This window comes from Oncorhynchus kisutch, linkage group LG8, assembly GCF_002021735.2.
Source record: "Oncorhynchus kisutch isolate 150728-3 linkage group LG8, Okis_V2, whole genome shotgun sequence".
Classification (NCBI taxonomy): Eukaryota; Metazoa; Chordata; class Actinopteri; order Salmoniformes; family Salmonidae; genus Oncorhynchus; species Oncorhynchus kisutch.
Window position 1 is genome coordinate 31,669,655 of NC_034181.2, and position 22,785 is coordinate 31,692,439.

General features: G+C 43.7%; 1 long non-coding RNA gene and 1 pseudogene across 1 annotated transcript; both read right to left on the minus strand.

The window, feature by feature from the left end:
* Window positions 1-416: 416 nt before the first annotated feature.
* On the minus strand, window positions 417-3,445 carry LOC116374829 (uncharacterized). The gene is made up of 6 exons (XR_004210782.1): window positions 3,089-3,445; window positions 2,656-2,886; window positions 2,436-2,512; window positions 2,099-2,175; window positions 1,808-1,963; window positions 417-1,668 (listed from the first exon to the last, which is right to left on the minus strand). It is a non-coding gene; the product is annotated as an uncharacterized LOC116374829 (long non-coding RNA).
* A 2,313-nt stretch (window positions 3,446-5,758) lies between these two features.
* LOC109894900 (calcineurin-binding protein cabin-1-like) lies at window positions 5,759-19,659 on the minus strand (annotated as a pseudogene).
* Window positions 19,660-22,785: the final 3,126 nt, after the last annotated feature.

Here is a 22,785-nt window from a genome sequence, read left to right on the forward strand (position 1 = left end):
AAGTGAACTATTATTGGCAGAGAGGTTTGGAAGTCTTTCTTATTGGCAGAGAGGTTTGGAAGTCTTTCTTATTGGCAGAGAGGTTTGGAATCTTTCTTATTGGCAGGCCACCAAAATAGGCTGAAATTGCAGGCTCTTTTTAAACAACTCTCACACTAAAAAGGAAATTATCACATTATTATTCCCACCTCATGGTGCAGCGGTCTAAGGCACTGCATCTCAGTGTTAGAGCCGTCACTACAGACCCTGGTTAGATTCCAGGCTGTACAACCAGCCGTGATTGGGAGTCCCATAGGGCGGCGCACAATTGGCCCAGCATCGTCCGGGTTATGCCGTCATTGTAAATAAGAATTTGTTCTTAACTGACTTGCCTAGTTAAATAAAGGTGAAATAAAATAAATTTTAAAAAGTGGAAATATATATATATAAAAAACAGGAAAATCAAGTTGACTGCATTGGTCTTTAAAATTAGAAGCTAAAATCAAAACTTAATCAAATCAAAAGCCAAGAAGATCTATTCTCAATCTAAATGGCTTCATAAGAGGTGATGAGAACAGTCACTCTCCTCACCCCAACCTGGGCTTGAACCAGGGGCCCCCCGCACACAGCAACAACAGTCAACATCTAAGCATTGTTACCTATCGCTCCACAGCCCTTGCAGAGCAAGGGAAACAATTACTTCAAGGTCTCAGAGCAAATGACATTACCGATTGAAATGCCACTAGCGCGCACTGCTAACTAGCTAATCATTTCACACTGGTTACACATGGATACAAGCTCTGCTGAAGTTACATTCGAAAACAACGTCATCAAAAGGCAAGGGAAATGGGAAAGAAAGGAAAAGAGGGTGACCAGCACAAACTTCTACATATTAACACACACAGGCCAGGACGCCCTCTGCCAAACTCTACCTTCACACCTCTGTTTGCCTAAACTAAATGCCATTGCATTTTTATAGAGCAGTAAAATAATATCCAAATAACCTGAGATACCATATTGCCCAATTCCCCAAGACATCCCAATCACCCAGTGCTAATTGAGTCATCACTGGAACCAGAGCCATTATCATCATAGTGATTATCCTCATAACAAACACTACTCCCCAGCTCGGTGAAGAATGGGCCCAACCCCAGAGAACCAGAGTCTAGGACTGGGACTGTACCATCAGCTCCTCCTCATACCGTTTCCTCGTCTGCTGCTGCCGGAGGGTGTTACGTTTGGTCTGCTGCTGCCGGAGGGTGTTACGTTTGGTCTGCTGCTGCCGGAGGGTGTTACGTTTGGTCTGCTGCTGCCGGAGGGTGTTACGTTTGGTCTGCTGCTGCCGGAGGGTGTTACGTTTGGTCTGCTGCTGCCGGAGGGTGTTACGTTTGGTCTGCTGCTGCCGGAGGGTGTTATGTTTGGTCTGGTGCTGCCGGAGGGTGTTACGTTTGGTCTGCTGCTGCCGGAGGGTGTTTCGTTTGGTCTGCTGCTGCCGGAGGGTGTTTCGTTTGGTCTGCTGCTGCCGGAGGGTGTTACGTTTGGTGTAATCGTGGTCGACCAGAGTGGCCATGTAAGGTGGGGACGTCAGACCTGCAGCGTTGGAGGGGAGGGAGGCCCCATGAACATCCATCACACACAGATGACACACAGCAGTGGGAGTCCTCGTCCATCATGGAGAGGGGCTTCTCCCTGAGGTGAGAGAGGGGGTGGGGACAAAACAAAAGGTTGGGCCAGAGGGGGAGAATTATGTTTTTCCTTTTGGTTTGTAGTCGAGTCACAGAATTAGTTTTAGAAGACAGAGCATAGATCCCAGGCTAAGGTCTCTCACTTTTCGTTGGACCTGGGCCTGCCCTTCTCTTCTCTTCCCCCCCTGGCAAAGGGTCCAGTGGCCACCTCAGCCAGGATGTTGAAGAAGATCATGCTCCAGGTCTGGTTCCTCAGACTCCAGCAGCTTGAGGAGAGTGGCACTCAGATGGAAGTACAGCTAGGGGGAGAGAGATGCCAGAGAGTCACACAGCTTTAATAACAGAGTTATACTCTCTCTCTCTATATATATATATATATCTATTATTGAACAAAAGACTAGACCTAGAAACCCTTGGGTTTAAAACAAGTGTACCTCCAGGGCCTCCATAGACAAGTCAGGGGAATTGTGGTAGTGTATCTGGCAGCTCCCTTGTGCAGATAATGTGCGGCCTGCATGGGAAGAGAAAGAGACGAGAGCATCAGATCTTCATCTGATGGCTGTTAATAACACAGGATGAAAAGCTGGTTGCCATGGTCAGTATCTTTCAATGGTCAAATGTCAGCCTTTAATGTACTGGAAAAACAAACAGATACATAGTGATTCTAGTGTAAGCTATAGAATGGAGCTATAGAATGGCAGTACTGGATCTGGAGAGGTGAATACGCAGTGAAGGTAACAGGGAAACACAGACAGAGCTGCTTCATCGGACCTCTGACTTCCTAGACGTCCCCTGACTTCCGAGACGTCCCCTGGAAACACGTCTCCAGCATGGTCTCTCTCCTCCATCTGAAATACACACACACAAACCGCTACTGTCAACAGTGATCAATTTACTGAACAATGAATTCACACACAGCATGACTAGAAGTGACGTCCATGAAGTTTAGAAAAGTAGAACACAAAACACAGTGCATATGAGTATTCTGTACACTGGTTGTCCACTGCACCGGTTTGATGACCTCGGAGGGAAGCTCAGTCCTCCACTGTTTGAGTTGGCGCGAGGTGAAGGAGTACACGGCGTAGGACATGGTGCTGTACTCGATCCACAGAGCCAGGTTGGTGCTGTCCATCTCCAGGACCCTCTTAAAGCAGTTGAACACAGCCATGGAGTGCTTCCACATGGGACCATCGCTCTTCAGTTCGTTGCAGTTTATCTTGTCCTGGATGGGGCCATCGCTCTTCAGTTCAATAGAGTTTAACTTGTCCAGGACACACACACACAGCATTGAGCATGCCAAGGAAATGTCATTATCATCATGACATGAAATTCACTTGTAAGGTAAAATACTTAAAGCAACTCAAGGTAATATGAATATCTTAAAAAGCACAACCACAATTACATTTGACTTGTTTTTTTCTGACCTGTTTGGACACACAGATGTCATGCATATAGAACTTAACAGCCTTGGACTGTTCTCAAAGAACTAGTCAACCAGGAGGGAGAAGATCTCGACAACAGGGGGTGCTGGAGCGCCCCTCTCAGGAAGGCAATGTACCGGCTCCTGGGTGGGAACACAAAGACTGGATGATCTACTATGCTGCTACTGTCAGGTCTGACAGCAGTCTTACAGATTCAACTAGAATCTGATACATGTAGAGATCCTCTCTAATCCTAATTTGAGATGATAGGTCCTGACATGTACTCCCAAGTCTCCCATTTAGATCAATGTGTGATTTATAAAAGGTTTCAGCTATTGTGCAGGTGCATTCAATTTGTAAATCAGACATGTAAATGGCAAAATAAAAAGGGATCCAAAGTATATTGAAAGCAGATGCTTCCAAACAGCTGTGGTTCCTGAGTTAATTAAGCAATTAACATCCCATAATGCTTAGGGCCATGTATAAAAAAATGCCCAGTTGCCCATTATTTTGGCTACCATGGATAGAAGAGATCTCAGTGCGGGGTCTCAAAAGCAGCATAGGGGGTTTAAAGTGTGTAGCTGTCAGTCAGTCACCAGATCTCAAACCAACTGAACACTGGAAGATTCTGGAGCGGCACCTGTGACAGTGTTTTCCACCACCATCAACAAAACACCAAATGATGTAATTTCTTGTGGAAGAATGGTGTCGCATCCCTCCCAATAGAGTTCCAGACACTAGTAGAATCTATGCCAAGGTGCATTGAAGCTGTTTTGGCGGCTTGTAGTGGCCCAACGCCTTATTAAGACACTGTTGGTATTTCCTTTATTTTGAAAGTTACCTATATATTTCAATGCATAATGACTTGTACAGTGTCATCACCTATAATGAATGGTCATGACGTGATGTATAGGCCTAAACAGCAGGGTTGTGGTCAATTCCAATAAATTCACTCATGAAGTGGAGAATTTACATTGAAATCAATTCAAATTTCAACAATCTTTAAGTTACAGAATTGGAATGAGACTTGTGTGTTTGAATTGGAATTGAAATAGTAAAAAAAAGTCCTCTTTGGAATTCAATATTTGTACAGTTCACAGTCAATGGAATTAATGTACAAAAACGGACCTCTGGATATGTTTAAAAATCATTTCAATTTATATTACTATATTTCTAGTATCTAAACAGTGACATAATCGGCCTGAAAGCCTGGGGGAATTTGGATTTGTGGATAATATTGAATTGGGAATTGAATTCTTGGAATTCAGAGTGACCTGGAATTTAAATTGAATTTACAGGTAGAGGGAATTTAATTCTAATAGAATTTACAGAATTAACCTCAACTCTGCTAAACTGTTCTACGTGACAACATGTAAAGTCAGGCTGTGGCTACGTCCAGTCAATTAGCATTTCTGACTCATAAATGCCCCACACTGACCTTTAAAGGTGGTGAGGGTAGGTAGCAACACATCTGCCACGCTGATTCTCAACACTGGAGCCCTCCAGGGGTGCGTGCTCAATCCCCTCCTGTACTCCCTGTTCAGCCACGACTGCATGGCCATGCACGACTCCAACACCATCATTATGTTTGCATAGGACACAACAGTGGAAGGCCTGATCACCGACAACGACGAGACAGCCTATAGGGAGGTCAGAGACCTAGCCGGGTGGTGCCAGAATAACAACCTATCCCTCAACGTAACCAAGACTAAGGAGATGATTGTGGACTACAGGAAAGGGGGACCGAGCACGCCCCCTTCTCATCGACAGGGCTGTAGTGGAGCAGGTTGAGAGCTTAAAGTTCCTTGGTGTCCACAACCACGAACTAGAATGGTCCAAACACACCAAGACGGTCGTGAAGAGGGCACGACAAAGCCTATTCCCCCTCAGAAAACTAAAAAGATTTGGCATGGGTCCAGAGACCCTCAAAAGGTTCTTCAGCTGCAACATCGAGAGCATCCTGACTGGTTGCGTCACTGCCTGGTACAGCAATTGCTCGGACTCCGACCGCAAGGCACTACAGAGTGTAGTGCGTACGGCCCAGTACATCACTGGGGCAAAGCTGCCTGCCATCCAGGACCTCCACACCAGGCGGTGTCAGAGGAAGGCCCTAAAAATTGTCAAAGACCGTTCTCTCTACTACCACATGGCAAGCGGTACCGGAGTGCCAAGTCTAGGACAAAAAGGCTTCAACAGTTTTTACCCCCAATAAGACTCCTGAACAGGTAATCAAATGGCTACCCAAACTATCTGCATTGTGTGCCCCCCCAACCCCTCTTTTACACTGCTGCTATTCTCTGTTTATCTTATATGCATAGTCACTTTAACTATACATTCCTGCACATACTACCTCAATTGGCCCGACCAACCAGTGCTAACATTGGCTAACCAGGGTATCTGCATTGTGTCCCACAACTCGCCAACCCCTCTTTATGCTACTGCTACTCTCTGTTCATCATATATGCATAGTCACTTTAACCATATATACACACATACATACTACCTCAATCAGCCGGACTAACCGGTGTCTGTATGTAGCCTCGCTACTTTTATAGCTTTGCTGTATACAGCCTCACAGCTGTTATTTTTAGCTGTCTTTTTACTGTTGTTTTTATTACTTTACCTACCCATTGTTCACCGAATACCTTTTTTGCACTATTGGTTACAGCCTGTAAGTAAGCATTTCACTGTAAGGTCCACACCTGTTGTATTCGGTGCATGTGACAAATAAACTTTGATTTGATTCCAGCCGTGCACTCGATGTAGGCTGACACCTCATCCATAGTGAGGATGGGAGTTTCACTGTAGGACAATGCCAGAGATCCTTTTCAGCAGGTTGGCCAGGTCAGAAGACACCGTGCTTATCTTGTAGCTGTCAAACTGAGGTACTCTTGGGCTTAAAGTACTGGAACATGAAGAGGGCGTGGCTCCAAAGTTCCACCTGCTCTCCTTAGAAAAACACAGTTAGTTATGATGATGAGCAAATCATTTTGCATGGGGGTGCCACAGGGTTCAATTCTTGGACCGACTCTCTTCTCTGTATACATCAATGAGGTCGCTCTTGCTGCTGGTGAGTCCCTGATCCACCTCTACGCAGACGACACCATTCTGTATACTTCCGGCCCTTCTTTGGACACTGTGTTAACAACCCTCCAGGCAAGCTTCAATGCCATACAACTCTCCTTCCGTGGCCTCCAATTGCTCTTAAATACAAGTAAAACTAAATGCATGCTCTTCAACCGATCGCTACCTGCACCTACCCGCCTGTGCAACATCACTACTCTGGACGGCTCTGACTTAGAATACGTGGACAACTACAAATACTTAGGTGTCTGGTTAGACTGTAAACTCTCCTTCCAGACCCATATCAAACATCTCCAATCCAAAGTTAAATCTAGAATTGGCTTCCTATTTCGCAACAAAGCATCCTTCACTCATGCTGCCAAACATACCCTTGTAAAACTGACCATCCTACCAATCCTCGACTTTGGCGATGTCATTTACAAAATAGCCTCCAATACCCTACTCAACAAATTGGATGCAGTCTATCACAGTGCAATCCGTTTTATCACCAAAGCCCCATATACTACCCACCATTGCGACCTGTACGCTCTCGTTGGCTGGCCCTCGCTTCATACTCGTCGCCAAACCCACTGGCTCCATGTCATCTACAAGACCCTGCTAGGTAAAGTCCCCCCTTATCTCAGCTCGCTGGTCACCATAGCATCTCCCACCTGTAGCACACGCTCCAGCAGGTATATCTCTCTAGTCACCCCCAAAACCAATTCTTTCTTTGGCCGCCTCTCCTTCCAGTTCTCTGCTGCCAATGACTGGAACGAACTACAAAAATCTCTGAAACTGGAAACACTTATCTCCCTCACTAGCTTTAAGCACCAACTGTCAGAGCAGCTCACAGATTACTGCACCTGTACATAGCCCACCTATAATTTAGCCCAAACAACTACCTCTTTCCCAACTGTATTTAATTTTAATTAATTAATTTATTTTGCTCCTTTGCACCCCATTATTTTTTATTTCTACTTTGCACATTCTTCCATTGCAAAACTACCATTCCAGTATTTTACTTGCTATATTGTATTTACTTTGCCATCATGGCCTTTTTTGCCTTTACCTCCCTTCTCACCTCATTTGCTCACATTGTATATAGACTTGTTTATACTGCATTATTGACTGTATGTTTGTTTTTACTCCATGTGTAACTCTGTGTCGTTTTATCTGTCGAACTGCTTTGCTTTATCTTGGCCAGGTCGCAATTGTAAATGAGAACTTGTTCTCAACTTGCCTACCTGGTTAAATAAAGGTAAAATAAATAAATAAATAAAAATGTATTGTACTGTTAAAAAAAATCCTAGTACTAACGCACGCATGCACACACATTTTTAAAACTCGCCACCAAACAGTTTGCCCAAAGATTCAACTCTTCCTAAGTGAAACCCTGGTGATTCCCTCTAGCATGATAAGGGACTAACAGCACAGGCTGGTACATTCTGATGCAGAGGCAGTCAGATAATTAATCTCATTCAAACTCCCTGAAAGTGAATCAATTGCTTTCTTCCTCCTGTATTGACCTGCTCGAGTTGAGTTCCTGGGTCGTATGACTCAGTGGACCAACCAGTAGTTAATTAGTCGGGGGACTGCATTCATTAACTAATGAACCTTGTCCCTTTGGAACAGAGTCTATTCATCATGCAATTACTGCGTATCACAGTTACACTACAAGCCAATCCCAGTGAGTAAACAACCTAATGTGGAATTGACCGCCACCTAGTGGCCAGTTGAACACATTACATGATCTGTTAGCTAATCCTCAGATATGTGAATGGCATTGAAAGATTGACAGTCAGTAATATAACATTAAGAGGGCTGGGTGTTTGACCTGTTGAGCAGAGTGCTCCTCCAGATAACGGGCCATGATCTTCTTGCTGGGGTAAGCATACAGGCAGTAGAAGCACTGCTCAACGCCCATCTCATCTTTGTAGGGATGAGTATCCTCCGCTTTAGAGGGAGACACCTCTTTCTCCAGAACACGAACCTGAACCATGAACATGAATACAACAATGAGGTTAGTTCTATCCTGATTTAAACTTTGACAAACACTTTGAAAGATATTAGAAACTAATTCAAACCATATCATAGGAAAACAAAAACAGAGAATGTCCACACAATCTCAGCTCTGTTGACCGACTCACATAGCACCTGCACAGAGCTCCATCTGAGTTGCAGCACCAGGAGCGACGGCCCAGGTACTCATGGGCCAGGTTGAGCAGCATCAGGGAGGAGGGCAGAATGGGGGTGTTAGAGCAATCTGAAGAGAGTCACAGGAAACAGCAAGACATTTTAGGGCTTCCAGCATAGATTTAAATAGGGCATTATAGCAGTTATGAACAGGATGGACTTCACCACCACACACACACACACACACACAGTGCCTTGCAAAAGTATTCGGCCCCCTTGAACTTTGCGATCTTTTGCCACATTTCAGGCTTCAAACATAAAGATATAAAACTGTATTTTTTTGTGAAGAATCAACAACAAGTGGGACACAATCATGAAGTGGAACGACATTTATTGGATATTTCAAACTTTTTTAACAAATCAAAAACTGAAAAATTGGGCGTGCAAAATTATTCAGCCCCTTTACTTTCAGTGCAGCAAACTCTCTACAGAATTTCAGTGAGGATCTCTGAATGATCCAATGCTGACCTAAATGACTAATGATGATAAATACAATCCACCTGTGTGTAATCAAGTCTCCGTATAAATGCACCTGCACTGTGATAGTCTCAGAGGTCCGTTAAAAGCGCAGAGAGCATCATGAAGAACAAGGAACACACCAGGCAGGTCCGAGATACTGTTGTGAAGAAGTTTAAAGCCGGATTTGGATACAAAAATATTTCCCAAGCTTTAAACATCCCAAGGAGCACTGTGCAAGCGATAATATTGAAATGGAAGGAGTATCAGACCACTGCAAATCTACCAAGACCTGGCCGTCCCTCTAAACTTTCAGCTCATACAAGGAGAAGACTGATCAGAGATGCAGCCAAGAGGCCCATGATCACTCTGGATGAACTGCAGAGATCTACAGCTGAGGTGGGAGACTCTGTCCATAGGACAACAATCAGTCGTATATTGCACAAATCTGGACTTTATGGAAGAGTGGCAAGAAGAAAGCCATTTCTTAAAGATATCCATAAAAAGTGTAATTTAAAGTTTGCCACAAGCCACCTGGGAGACACACCAAACATGTGGAAGAAGGTGCTCTGGTCAGATGAAACCAAAATTGAACTTTTTGGCAACAATGCAAAACGTTATGTTTGGCGTAAAAGCAACACAGCTCATCACCCTGAACACACCATCCCCACTGTCAAACATGGTGGTGGCAGCATCATGGTTTGGGCCTGCTTTTCTTCAGCAGGGACAGGGAAGATGGTTCAAATTGATGGGAAGATGGATGGAGCCAAATACAGGACCATTCTGGAAGAAAACCTGATGGAGTCTGCAAAAGACCGGAGATTTGTTTTCCAACAAGACAATGATCCAAAACATAAAGCTAAATCTACAATGGAATGGTTCAAAAATAAACATATACAGGTGTTAGAATGGCCAAGTCAAAGTCCAGACCTGAATCCAATCGAGAATCTGTGGAAAGAACTGAAAACTGCTGTTCACAAATGCTCTCCATCCAACCTCACTGAGCTCGAGCTGTTTTGCAAGGAGGAATGGGAAAAAAATTCAGTCTCTCGATGTGCAAAACTGATAGAGACATACTCCAAGCGACTTACAGCTGTAATCGCAGCAAAAGGTGGCGCTACAAAGTATTAACTTAAGGGGGCTGAATAATTTTGCACGCCCAATTTCAGTTTTTGATTTGTTAAAAAAGTTTGAAATATCCAATAAATGTCGTTCCACTTCATGATTGTGTCCCACTTGTTGTTGATTCTTCACAAAAAAATACAGTTTTATATCTTTATGTTTGAAGCCTGAAATGTGGCAAAAGGTCGCAAAGTTCAAGGGGGCCGAATACTTTCGCAAGGCACTGTATATACACAAAAGTATGTGGACACCCCTTCAAATTAGTTGATTCAGCTATTTAAGCCACACCCGTTACTGACAGATAAAAAATAAAAAAATAGAACACACAGCCATGCAATCTCCATAGACAAACATTTGCAGTAGAATGGCCTTACCGGAGAACTCAGTGACTTTCTAACAAGCCCCCTTTCCAACAAGTCAGTTTGTCAAATGTATGTCCTGCTAGAGCTGCACTGGTCCACTGTAAGTGCTGTTATTGTGAAGTGGAAACATCTAGGAGCAGCAATGGCTACCACAAAGTGGTAGGCCACACAAGCTCACAGAACGGGACCAGCGAGTGATGAAGCACGTAGCGCTTAAAAATCATCTGTCGTCAGGTTGCAACACTCACTACGAATTCCAAACTACCTCTTGAAGCAACATCAGCACAATAACTGTTCATCGGGAGCTTCATGAAATGAGTTTCTATGGCCGAGCAGCCGCACACAAGCCTAAGATCACCATACACAATGCCAAGCGTCAGCTGGAGTGGTGTAAAGCTTGCCGCCATTGGACTCTGGAGCAGTGGAAACGTGTTCTCTGGAGTGATAAAGTGCATTGGAGAGGTTGTACCAACTGTGAATATTAAAACCTACCCTGACCAGAAACCGTGGATAGACGGAATTTGCGCAAAACAAACTGCGAACCACCGCGTTTAACCATGGAAAGTTATTCCCTCCGGGAATAGGCAATCAAACAAGCAAAATGTCTGTAAAGGGACAAAGTGGAGTCGCAATTCAACGGCCCAGACACGAGACGCATGTGGCAAGGTCTACAGGCAATTAAGGACTACAAAAAGAAAACCAGCCACGTCAGACACAGACGTCTTGCTTCCAGACAAACTAAACACCTTCTTTGACCGTTTTGAGGATAATAGTTCCACCGACGCGGCCCACTACCAAGGACTGCGGGTCCCCCCTCTCCTGTCAACAAAACAAAGGAGATAATCGTGGACTTCAGGAAACAGCAGAAGGATCACCCCCCCACCCTATCCACATCGATGGGACAGCAGTGGAGAAAGTGGAAAGTTTTAAGTTCCTCGGCATACACATCACAGACAAACTGAAATGGTCCACCCACACAGACAGTGTGGAGAAGAAGGTGCAACATTGCCTATTCAACCTCAGGAGGTTGAAGAAATTTGGCTTGTCACCTAAAACCCTCAAACTTTTACAGCTTTTCTTCAGCAGGGACAGGGAAGATGGTTCAAATTGATGGGAAGATGGATGGAGCCAAATACAGGACCATTCTGGAAGAAAACCTGATGGAGTCTGCAAAAGACCGGAGATTTGTTTTCCAACAAGACAATGATCCAAAACATAAAGCTAAATCTACAATGGAATGGTTCAAAAATAAACATATACAGGTGTTAGAATGGCCAAGTCAAAGTCCAGACCTGAATCCAATCGAGAATCTGTGGAAAGAACTGAAAACTGCTGTTCACAAATGCTCTCCATCCAACCTCACTGAGCTCGAGCTGTTTTGCAAGGAGGAATGGGAAAAAAATTCAGTCTCTCGATGTGCAAAACTGATAGAGACATACTCCAAGCGACTTACAGCTGTAATCGCAGCAAAAGGTGGCGCTACAAAGTATTAACTTAAGGGGGCTGAATAATTTTGCACGCCCAATTTCAGTTTTTGATTTGTTAAAAAAGTTTGAAATATCCAATAAATGTCGTTCCACTTCATGATTGTGTCCCACTTGTTGTTGATTCTTCACAAAAAAATACAGTTTTATATCTTTATGTTTGAAGCCTGAAATGTGGCAAAAGGTCGCAAAGTTCAAGGGGGCCGAATACTTTCGCAAGGCACTGTATATACACAAAAGTATGTGGACACCCCTTCAAATTAGTTGATTCAGCTATTTAAGCCACACCCGTTACTGACAGATAAAAAATAAAAAAATAGAACACACAGCCATGCAATCTCCATAGACAAACATTTGCAGTAGAATGGCCTTACCGGAGAACTCAGTGACTTTCTAACAAGCCCCCTTTCCAACAAGTCAGTTTGTCAAATGTATGTCCTGCTAGAGCTGCACTGGTCCACTGTAAGTGCTGTTATTGTGAAGTGGAAACATCTAGGAGCAGCAATGGCTACCACAAAGTGGTAGGCCACACAAGCTCACAGAACGGGACCAGCGAGTGATGAAGCACGTAGCGCTTAAAAATCATCTGTCGTCAGGTTGCAACACTCACTACGAATTCCAAACTACCTCTTGAAGCAACATCAGCACAATAACTGTTCATCGGGAGCTTCATGAAATGAGTTTCTATGGCCGAGCAGCCGCACACAAGCCTAAGATCACCATACACAATGCCAAGCGTCAGCTGGAGTGGTGTAAAGCTTGCCGCCATTGGACTCTGGAGCAGTGGAAACGTGTTCTCTGGAGTGATAAAGTGCATTGGAGAGGTTGTACCAACTGTGAATATTAAAACCTACCCTGACCAGAAACCGTGGATAGACGGAATTTGCGCAAAACAAACTGCGAACCACCGCGTTTAACCATGGAAAGTTATTCCCTCCGGGAATAGGCAATCAAACAAGCAAAATGTCTGTAAAGGGACAAAGTGGAGTCGCAATTCAACGGCCCAGACACGAGACGCATGTGGCAAGGTCTACAGGCAATTAAGGACTACAAAAAGAAAACCAGCCACGTCAGACACAGACGTCTTGCTTCCAGACAAACTAAACACCTTCTTTGACCGTTTTGAGGATAATAGTTCCACCGACGCGGCCCACTACCAAGGACTGCGGGTCCCCCCTCTCCTGTCAACAAAACAAAGGAGATAATCGTGGACTTCAGGAAACAGCAGAAGGATCACCCCCCCACCCTATCCACATCGATGGGACAGCAGTGGAGAAAGTGGAAAGTTTTAAGTTCCTCGGCATACACATCACAGACAAACTGAAATGGTCCACCCACACAGACAGTGTGGAGAAGAAGGTGCAACATTGCCTATTCAACCTCAGGAGGTTGAAGAAATTTGGCTTGTCACCTAAAACCCTCAAACTTTTACAGATGCACAATTGAGAGCATTCTGTCGGGCTGCCTGGTATGGCAACTACACCACCCTCACCTGCAAGGCTCCTCAGAGGGTGGTGTGGTCTGCACAACAAATCACCGGGGGCAAACTACCTGCCCTCCAGGACACCTACAGCACCCGATGTCACAGGAAGGCTAAAAAGATCATCAAGGACAACAATCACCCAAGCCACTGCCTGTTCACCCCGCTACCATCCAGAAGGCGAGGTCAGTACAGGTGCATCAAAGCTGGGACCAAGAGACTGAAAAACAGCTTCTATCTCAAGGCCATCAGACTGTTAAACAGCCACCACTAACACAGAGATGCTGCTGCCTACATACTGACTCAAATCATTGGCCACTTTAGTAAATGGATCACTAGTCACTTTATACAATGCACTCTAAATAATTCCACTTCAATACTGTTTACACATCTTACATTACTCATCTCATATGTATATACTGTATTTTATACCATCTATTGCATCTTGCCTATGCCGCTCGGTCATCCATATATTTCTATGTACATATTCTTATTCCATCCCTTTAGATGTGTGTATTAGGTAGTTGTGGAATTGTTAGATTACTTGTTAGATATTACTGCACTGTGAGAATTAGAAGCACAAGCATTTTGCTACACTCGCATTAACATCTGCTAACCATGTTTATGTGACCAATATCATTTATCATTTGATTTGATTATTTTTAATCACGCTTCACCATCTGGCAGTTCGATCGACGAATCTGGGTTTGGCGGATGCCAGAAGTACACTACCTGCCCCAATAAATAGTGCCACCTGTAAAAGGTTTATAATGGTCTGGGGCTGTTTTTCATGGTTCGGACTAGGCCCCTTAGTTCCAGTGAAGGGAAATCTTAACCCGACAGCATACAATGACATTGTAGACGATTCTGTGCTTCCAACTTTGTGGCAACAATTTGGGGAAGGCCTTTCCTGTTTCAGCATGACAATGCCCCTGTGCACAAAGCGAGGTTCATACAGAAATGGTTTGTGGAGATCGGTGAAGAACAACTTGACTAGCCTGCACAGAGCTTAACCTCAACCCCAAAGAACACCTTTGGGAAGAATTGGAATTCCGACTGTGAGCCAGGCTAATCGCTCAACATCAGTGCCCGAACTCACTAATGCTCGTGGCTGAATGGAAGTCCCTGTAGCAATGTTCAAACATCTAGTGGAAAGCCTCCCCAGAAGAGTGGAGGCTGTTATATCAGCAAAGGCAGGACCAACTCCATATTAATGCCCATGATTTTGGAATGAGATGTTCGATGAGCAGTGTCCACATACTTTTGGTCATGTAATGTACCTTCATCATCCCCTACGAATATATGTGCTGGTGAAGCAGGCAGTTGAAGGCAGCCTCCTCGTGCTTGATGATGTGGTGCAGGAGAATCCAGGGCAGGGCTGAGCTGGACACAGCACACATTTATATATCATTTTCTGTTTCCAAACACACTGTCTCTACCAGGTATATTAGTGTGAGTGTTGACCCGGATGAGGTTGTTGGCCAGCCGGGCCATGCTGGTGTAGTGGTTGACGTTGCTCAGGAGCTGAGGGTCCTCTGTGAAGCCTCCCAGCAGCGTTGTGATGGTAGAGAACCACTCCTCCTTTGCTGTGTGAGAGCTGACTGGGACAGAGTTGAGCTGCTGCAGGGCTTCATTCAGGGCAACTTCGGTGCACTCCAGACCTTCAGTTTCAACAGGGAGTTCTGGGGCAGAGACGCCAGGAAAAGAGGAAAAATGTCATCATGGTACATATTATACATTTAATACTGCTTTCCTACGTCGGTACTACACTGATTAGTAGTGACAACCATGACTCAAAGAGAAAGACTTGTTGAAACTAAAATAACCATATAAAGACAAATACATCTACAAAATGATCTATTGCTGTATTAATCCAGAAGGTAAACTGCAGCAGCAGCAGCTGGACAAACTCCAGAGCCTTGACCCGCCCAGAGCCATAGCTGAGGGTGGGCTGCAGCAGCCACACCACAGACTCATAGTCCCTAGACTCAGATGCTGGATCTCCGCCAGGGACTGACAATGCTCCAGAGACACCATCTTCTTATCAATCTGTCCATGCAATGGGGAGAAGGGAACACTTTCTGATGAACCAGACAACTCAAAACCACAGGGGAACTACATGCTCTCATGGGATGGTTGAGGGCCAAGTGCATGTTATTCAAATAGACTATTTGTGCTATAGTTTTACTGTTCAGCTCTTCCACTGACCTCCTCCACCGAGATGGCTGCATCTGCACGCAGGTTGGGCAGGTAGATGGTGTACCTTTCCTCCTCTGTGGTGCGTTCGTGAATCTCTGCAGCATGCCTGCACACACACATCATAGCTCACCAGGGCCTGGTCCAGGTCTCCCTGTGAGATGACAAAAGCACACAAAGCACGTCTTAGATTATGGATTACACATGTCAATAGCAAATGTAGATCAGATTGATTTGTCTTAATCATTGAAACTAATATGTGAGATGTATGAGGAAAGAGGTCAACTCAGTATCATACTAGAAACAAATATTCAAGTGTAATGGTAAATAGTCAAGGAAACATGGGTAAATTATGTTGCAGGATGAATGTGAAGGTTACTTGCAGGGCCAAGAAGCATGCCTTGAGCAAGGAAACACGCACCACCACAGCCACCCAGTTCTCCTCAAACGGGTTCCCCAGCTATAACAGGTGTCCCTCAGAGTGCTGCCCTGGGAACTCTGCATCACACCCAACACTGCTCTGGCCCCCACTGCACTTTCTTGGGGACCCTTCACAATAAAAACACAGAAAGGAATATATGAATATGGTTCATGCAAAAGAAAGAAACCAACAGAAAACTGTATTTCATAAAGAATACCAAAGTACACCAATGTGTTTGACACGTACCACTCTTGCCTTTGCTGTGAGACCACTGTTCCAGCTGAAGCTCCAGACATGATAGGCTCATCAGCTACATTTCCTGCATAAAACACCAATCACAAGTCTTTTACAGACAGCTTGACATTCGCATTAGGTGGAATGTAAAAAACACAGGCAGAGATGTAAGTTTCTCAATTAAAAACGCTGTCAATAAAGTAATATATCAAAAGAGTCAGAATAGATGTCCTATACCCATTTGTGTTGATTACTGCAGTTGCGAAGTAGAGGGTTGGGCAGGCCACTACTGTGATTCCTCCAACTATGATACACCTCCTGCACCACTGCAGTCAGCCCACGAGGCCACTCCTCCATGAACCTCTGACCCACCGCTTTCAGATAGCACATCGTCATCTCTAATATCCCACCGTTGCTCATATTATTGAGCAGGAAGTTGTGGATATCCTGTTGTTCTGGGGATGAGGAAAGAGTAAGACAATGTAAATCCCATGAGATGTTTGACATCCGACTCTGCATTTCAGTCAGGGAATTGTGTAAATGCTGCAGATGGGGATCTGTGAAACTCACTCCACCTGCGCTGCTGAATAGCTATCTTTTCAGAGGGATGAATGTGTAAGACGCCTCAGGAGGGCGAGTACATGATGCAGTTTGTGAGGCAGAGGTCCTGGGTTCAAGCCTCAGTATAAACCGAATCAGGAGGAAGCTGTACTCACTAAGCAAGCAGCGTGACGTCATTTACATAAGACATGTACCTGATTCCATGTATTCAGTAGTCTGAAAGGCATGCAGCTTGTGCCATGGAGCAGCTGGAAGTCCTGCTTGATTTCCCGCTGGGCCTCCAGGTTACTCAGGCTCTCTTCATTTTCCTCAAGGTCAAACTTCTTCAGTCTGAGTGGAACGGAAGAGCCTAGTTATCATCCAATAAGAATATATACTTGCAATGTGTTGATAGTTTTCCCCTTGAGGTTTCATGACAATACCTGGATGGTAGGTATTTGAACAGCAGCTCCTGGAAGTCGATCTTCTCCTCCTTGCACTTGGTGTTTATGACCCGAACTGAGCGGCGCTTGGCAGTGTCTCCTCTCAGGGGCCTTCTCACCTTCTCCTTTTCAGTGAGGGAGGTTTCCATAGCTGTGAGGGTACAAATGGATCCTTAAACAATAAAACACATTATCAGAGTATACAATAAACCAGTCAATTTGACGTTGTATAAATGGTTTCATGCTTGCAAATCAATGGAATTGACATGCTAAATTAGATGAAAAGAAGCTACTGACCAACAGAGGGGGCTGTAGTCTGTGTGATCTGAACCAGAGGTCTGGGCTGGGACAGTGGTGATGGCTCAGGGAGTGGAGGCAGGGAGATGCTGGGGCTGAAGCTGGGGATGGTCTGGAAATCACTGACAGGAGGAGGGCAGGGCTCAGGAGGCAAGGCCTGGAGGCAGTTGGGGTTGCGGTACTGGGACAGGTTGATCCTGCGGCCCAGGCTTGGAAATTGTGGCTCGCAGGGTTGTCTGATGTCTGTACATGGCAAGGAGGCTCTCTCCCATATGAGAATAAGTCCAAAATGCTTTTCGGAATTAAAACAATGCATTCTTACCCTTAATCACAATGAACAGCAAGCGAGTCAACTGCAAAAAAACAAATACATGTATGAATATTAACAGCAACGGTCTCCCCTGACAGTAGAAGTAGGGCCGTACCACTTCAGTAACATTTGCACGGAGTCCCTCTTCAAAGCTTTGCTGATGAAATACAAACAGCCTGGAAAATATTATGATAGATAATTAGGTAACACTTTACTTGGATAGTCCGGAAAGTCCATCTATAGATGCTCTACAGATAGTATGACCATCTGTTTATAAGCAACTACTTTCCTAAGGTTAAGTTTAGATTAAGGGTTAGGGGAAAGGCGTCCACATGCTTCCCAGACTAAACAGTTCAGAAGAGTTTGTGCATATATTATGAGGTGACGTTTTTTTGCTCGTTTTGGACATTGGTAAGGGTTGTTCGGCCAAGCCGTTTTTTCTTGAGGCGAACTGAAGTCGGTAGCAGAAGTCTACGCCCCTTCGTCAGTGATTTGTCGAGAGACGACTCATTTTCATACACATTTTTTCATTAAGAAATACTGCTCCAAACATATTTGTTAGATATAAAATTGCATGACTAAGATCTCCTCGGCAAAAACGTGAGTTCTCTGTAATTATGACAATTACAACAACACTGAATGAACAATAAACACTTATTTTAACTAAATATAATACATAAATCAATTCTATTTGGTTTCAAATAAATAATGAAACATGTTCAATTTGGTCTAAATAATGCAAAAAAAGAGTTTGAGAAGAAAGTAAAAGTGCAATATGTGCCATGAAAAAAGCTGACGTTTAAATTCCTTGCTCAGAACATATAAAAGCTGGTGGTTCAATATTACCAGTTCTTCAATATTCCCAGTTAAGAAGTTTTAGGCTGTAGTTATTATAGGAATTATGACTGGGACTATTTCTCTCTATACCATTTGTATTTCATATACCTTTGACTATTGGATGTTCTTATAGGCACTTTAGTATTTATTGCCAGCCTAATCTCGGGAGTTGATAGGCTTGAAGTCAAACAGCAATGTGCTTCAAGCATTGCGAAGAGCTGCTGGCAAAGTGCTGTTTGAATGAATGCTTACGCGCCTGCTTCTGCCTACCACCGCTCAGTCAGACTGCTCTATCAAATCATTGACTGTATTATAATATAATAAACACACAGAAATACGAGCTTTTGGTCATTAATATGGTCAAATCCAGAAACGATCATTTCGAAAACAAAACGTTTATTCTTTCAGTGAAATACGGAACCGTTCCGTATTTTATCAAATGGGTGGCACCCTAAGTCTAAATATTTCTGTTACATTGAACAACCTTCAATGTTATGTCATAATTATGTAAAATTCTGGCAAATGAATAACGGCCTTTGTTAGGAAGAAATGGTCGCATATACCCTGACTCAGAGCTTGCACTGAACGCAAGAGAAGTGACACAATTTTCCTAGTTAAAATATTGCCTGCTAACTTTCATTTCTTTTAACTAAATATGCAGGTTTAAAAATAAATACTTTGTGTATTGCTTTTAAGAAAGGCATTGATGTTTATGGTTCGGGACATTTGTGCAACGATTGTGCTTTTTTCACGAATGCGCTTTTGTTAAATCATCACCCTTTTAGCGAAGTTGAAGTAGGCTGTGATTCGATGATAAATTAACAGGCACTACATTGATTATGCAACACAGGACAAGCTAGTTAAACTAGTAATATCATCAACCATGTGTAGTTAACTAGTGATTATGTGAAGATTGATAGTTTTTTATAAAGATAGGTTTAATGCTAGCAATTTACCTTGGCTCCTTGCAGCCACAAGGTCCTTTTGAAGCCGCACTCGCCTGCCACGCAGTCTCCTCGTGGATTGCAACGTAATTGGCCAAAATCTGCGTCCAAAAAGGCCGGTGACGATTGTTATGAAAACTTGAAATCGTCCCTAATTAATCGTCATGGTACAAGATGAATTGGTCGACCTCTAATAGAGAGTTAGTTGAAATATTACTGATAGTCTGTAGAGCAAATAAAGTGTTACCGATAATTATTTCCCCCCTCATTTTTGCACACCTGGACCACCCATTAACATCATTAGTTAATCCTTGGGCTCCCGAGTGGCGCAGCGGTCTAAGGCACTGTATCTCAGTGCTAGAGGTTTCACTACAGACCCTGGTTCGATTCCAGGCTGTATCACCACCGGACGTGATTGGGAGTCCCACAGGGCGGTTCACCATTGGCCCAGCGTCGTCCAGGTTAGGCCGTCATTGTAAATAATATGTTCTTAACTGACTTGTGTCGTTAAATAAATAAAACCTTTACATAGTGACAGAGGACAGATATACAGAGGAACGACTCTGTAGTCACTGAGTATGCGGACAACAGTAATGACGTTGTCCAGACAGGGCCAGTGGTCGGGGTTACATTGCAGACCCTCCTCAAAGGCATGCCGCGCCAATGGAATGCGCAGCAGTCGCACAGCCACCTGGCCAATCTTGTACCATATAAATCGGAGCTCTAGGAAGATGGCCGAGTTTCCAACTTGGAATTCCGAGTTGAATGACCTTTCAAAGCAATTTTTCCCAGTCAGAGCTCGTTTTTCCAAGTTCCCAGTTGTCTTGAACACACTGAAGTCGGTTGCCGCAATTCCAAGTTGTCTTGAATGTGGCACAAGTCTACATAAATCTCCCATTAGATGCCATCTTAACCAACTTCCTGGGCTTCAAATGCGCTATTGATGTCGCATTCACCTCATGTTGGAAACTGTGTGCGAGTTCAAATTAATGTAAGTTATTTGCGTAGAGCTTCCTATTGGCTGATTCTGGTACCTCCCAAGTGGGAAACTCGGGATCCAACTCTTCCAACTTGGTTAACAATTCTAACATTTCAGAGTTTCCGACACGACGGGAACGCAGCATTATTATTAATATACCGTAGGAGTGAATGGTGTCACGTGATCGATGGCTTTGTCCATTCATTTATACAGTCATTGTGATAACCCTATGAATCATAGTAGCTAGCGATACCCTGAACGAATTGCTGCGTTCAAATCTCAAACTTCTGACTTCAGTGCATTCAAGACCACGGTGAACTGAAGAAAAATAAACAGCTCATCCAACTTGGAATTCCAAGTCGGAAACTCTGGTATCTTTCTAGAGCTCCGACTTGAAGATCACTGATGTCATGATTTGACCCCAAAAAAATGTGTGCTTACAAGACATCTGGGAACTCTGAAAAAACAAGGGCAAATCATGACGTCAGTGATCTTCAGGTCGGAAAGTCTGAGCTCTAGAAACAGGGCCGAGTTCCCGAGTTGGAATTCCAAGTTTGGTGACCATTCAAAACGATTTTTCCCGGTCGGACCTCATTTTCTTCAGAGTTCACAGTTGTCTTGAACGCACTGAAGTCAGGAAATTCAGAGTTCCCAGTTGTTTTGAACACGGCATTTCCAGACAAATGGGAATTCAGGAAAACCTTTGGTCATATCATTATGTCAGTGATCTTCAGGTCAGAAAGTAGGAGCTCTAAAAAGGAAGTGTGCGTTTCCAACTTGGAATTCCGAATAGGATGACCATTAAAAAAAATTAAAAGCACCCAAACATAATATATGATATACCGTTGATTGCACACCGTGGGTGCACGCTCTCTGCTCTCTTTCCGTCATTTCGTTCAGACCCCGCTGCACGTTGGCTTGCAAAACAAGTTTACCCCTAACAGAGACGGGTATCTCTGCCCCATCGTTACCAGCTAGTTAACACAGCCACAAAGTACAAACCTAATTGTACAATTTCTCTTCAACATCTATGTGTACGTGCGTGTCTTATCGTGCGTAGTCTGTGCCGGTGTGGGTGTCTCTTCACAGTCCCCGTTGTTCCATAAGGTGTATTTTTATCTGTTTGAAATATATATATATATATACTTCTACTGCTTGCACCTGATGTGGAATATAGTTCCATGTAGCCATGGCTCTATGTAGTACTGTGCGCCTCCCTTAGTCTGTTCTTGACCTGGGGATTGTGAAGAGACCTTTGGTGGCATGTCTTGTGGGGTATGCATGGGTGTCTGAGCTGTGTGCTAGTAGTTTAAACAGACACCTTGGTACATTCAGCTTGTCAACACTTCTTTCAAAAACAAGTAGTGATGAAGTCAATATCTCCTCCACTTTAAGCCATGAGAGATTTACATGCATAGTATTAATGTTAGCTCTCCGTGTACATTTAAGGGCAGGCCGTGCTGCCCTGTTCTGAGCCAATTGCAATTTTTTTGATGTCCCTCTTTGTGGCACCTGACCACATGACTGAACAATAGTCCAGATGTGACAAAACTAGGGCCTGTAGGACCTGCCTTGTTGATAGTGTTGTTAAGAAGGCAGAGCAGCACTTTATTATGGACAGACTTCTCCCAATCTTAGCTACTGTAGTATGTGTTCACCATGACAGTTTACAATCCTGGCATTATTACCAGTGGTGTAAAGTTTTTTTGGTCATCTGTACTATACACTACTATTTATATTGTACTTTTTACTCCATACATTTTCCCTGACACCCAAAGTACTTGTTACAGTTCGAATGCTTAGCAGGTTAGGAAAATGGTCCAATTCACAAACATATCAAGAGAGCATCAATGGTCATTCCTACTGCCTCTGATCTGGTGGACTCACTAAACACAAATGTTTAATTTGTAAATGATGGCTGAGTGTTGGACTGTGCCCCTGGCTATCCATAACTTAAAATAGCAAGAAAACCTTGCCGTCTGATTTGCTCAATATAAGGAATGTGAAATGATTTATACTTTTAATTTTGATACTTATGTAAGCTATATTTACTCAAGTAGTATTTTACTGTGTGACTATCACTTTTACTTGAGTAATTTTCTATTAAGGTATCTTTTACTTTACTCAAGTATGACAATTGGGTACTTTTCCCACCACTGGTTATAATTTAGGTAGTGTGAAGTGTAGCACAGATAATTTTCTACTAACCTTTACTTCACTATACAAAGTATGTCTTCTAATCTTTCATGGCTAGTTGCAGGTGGTTCGTTTGAATTTAGAACATTTTCTGTTATTAAATTAAAATCACATTTTTGCTCTATGAAGTAGTCAAACAATGT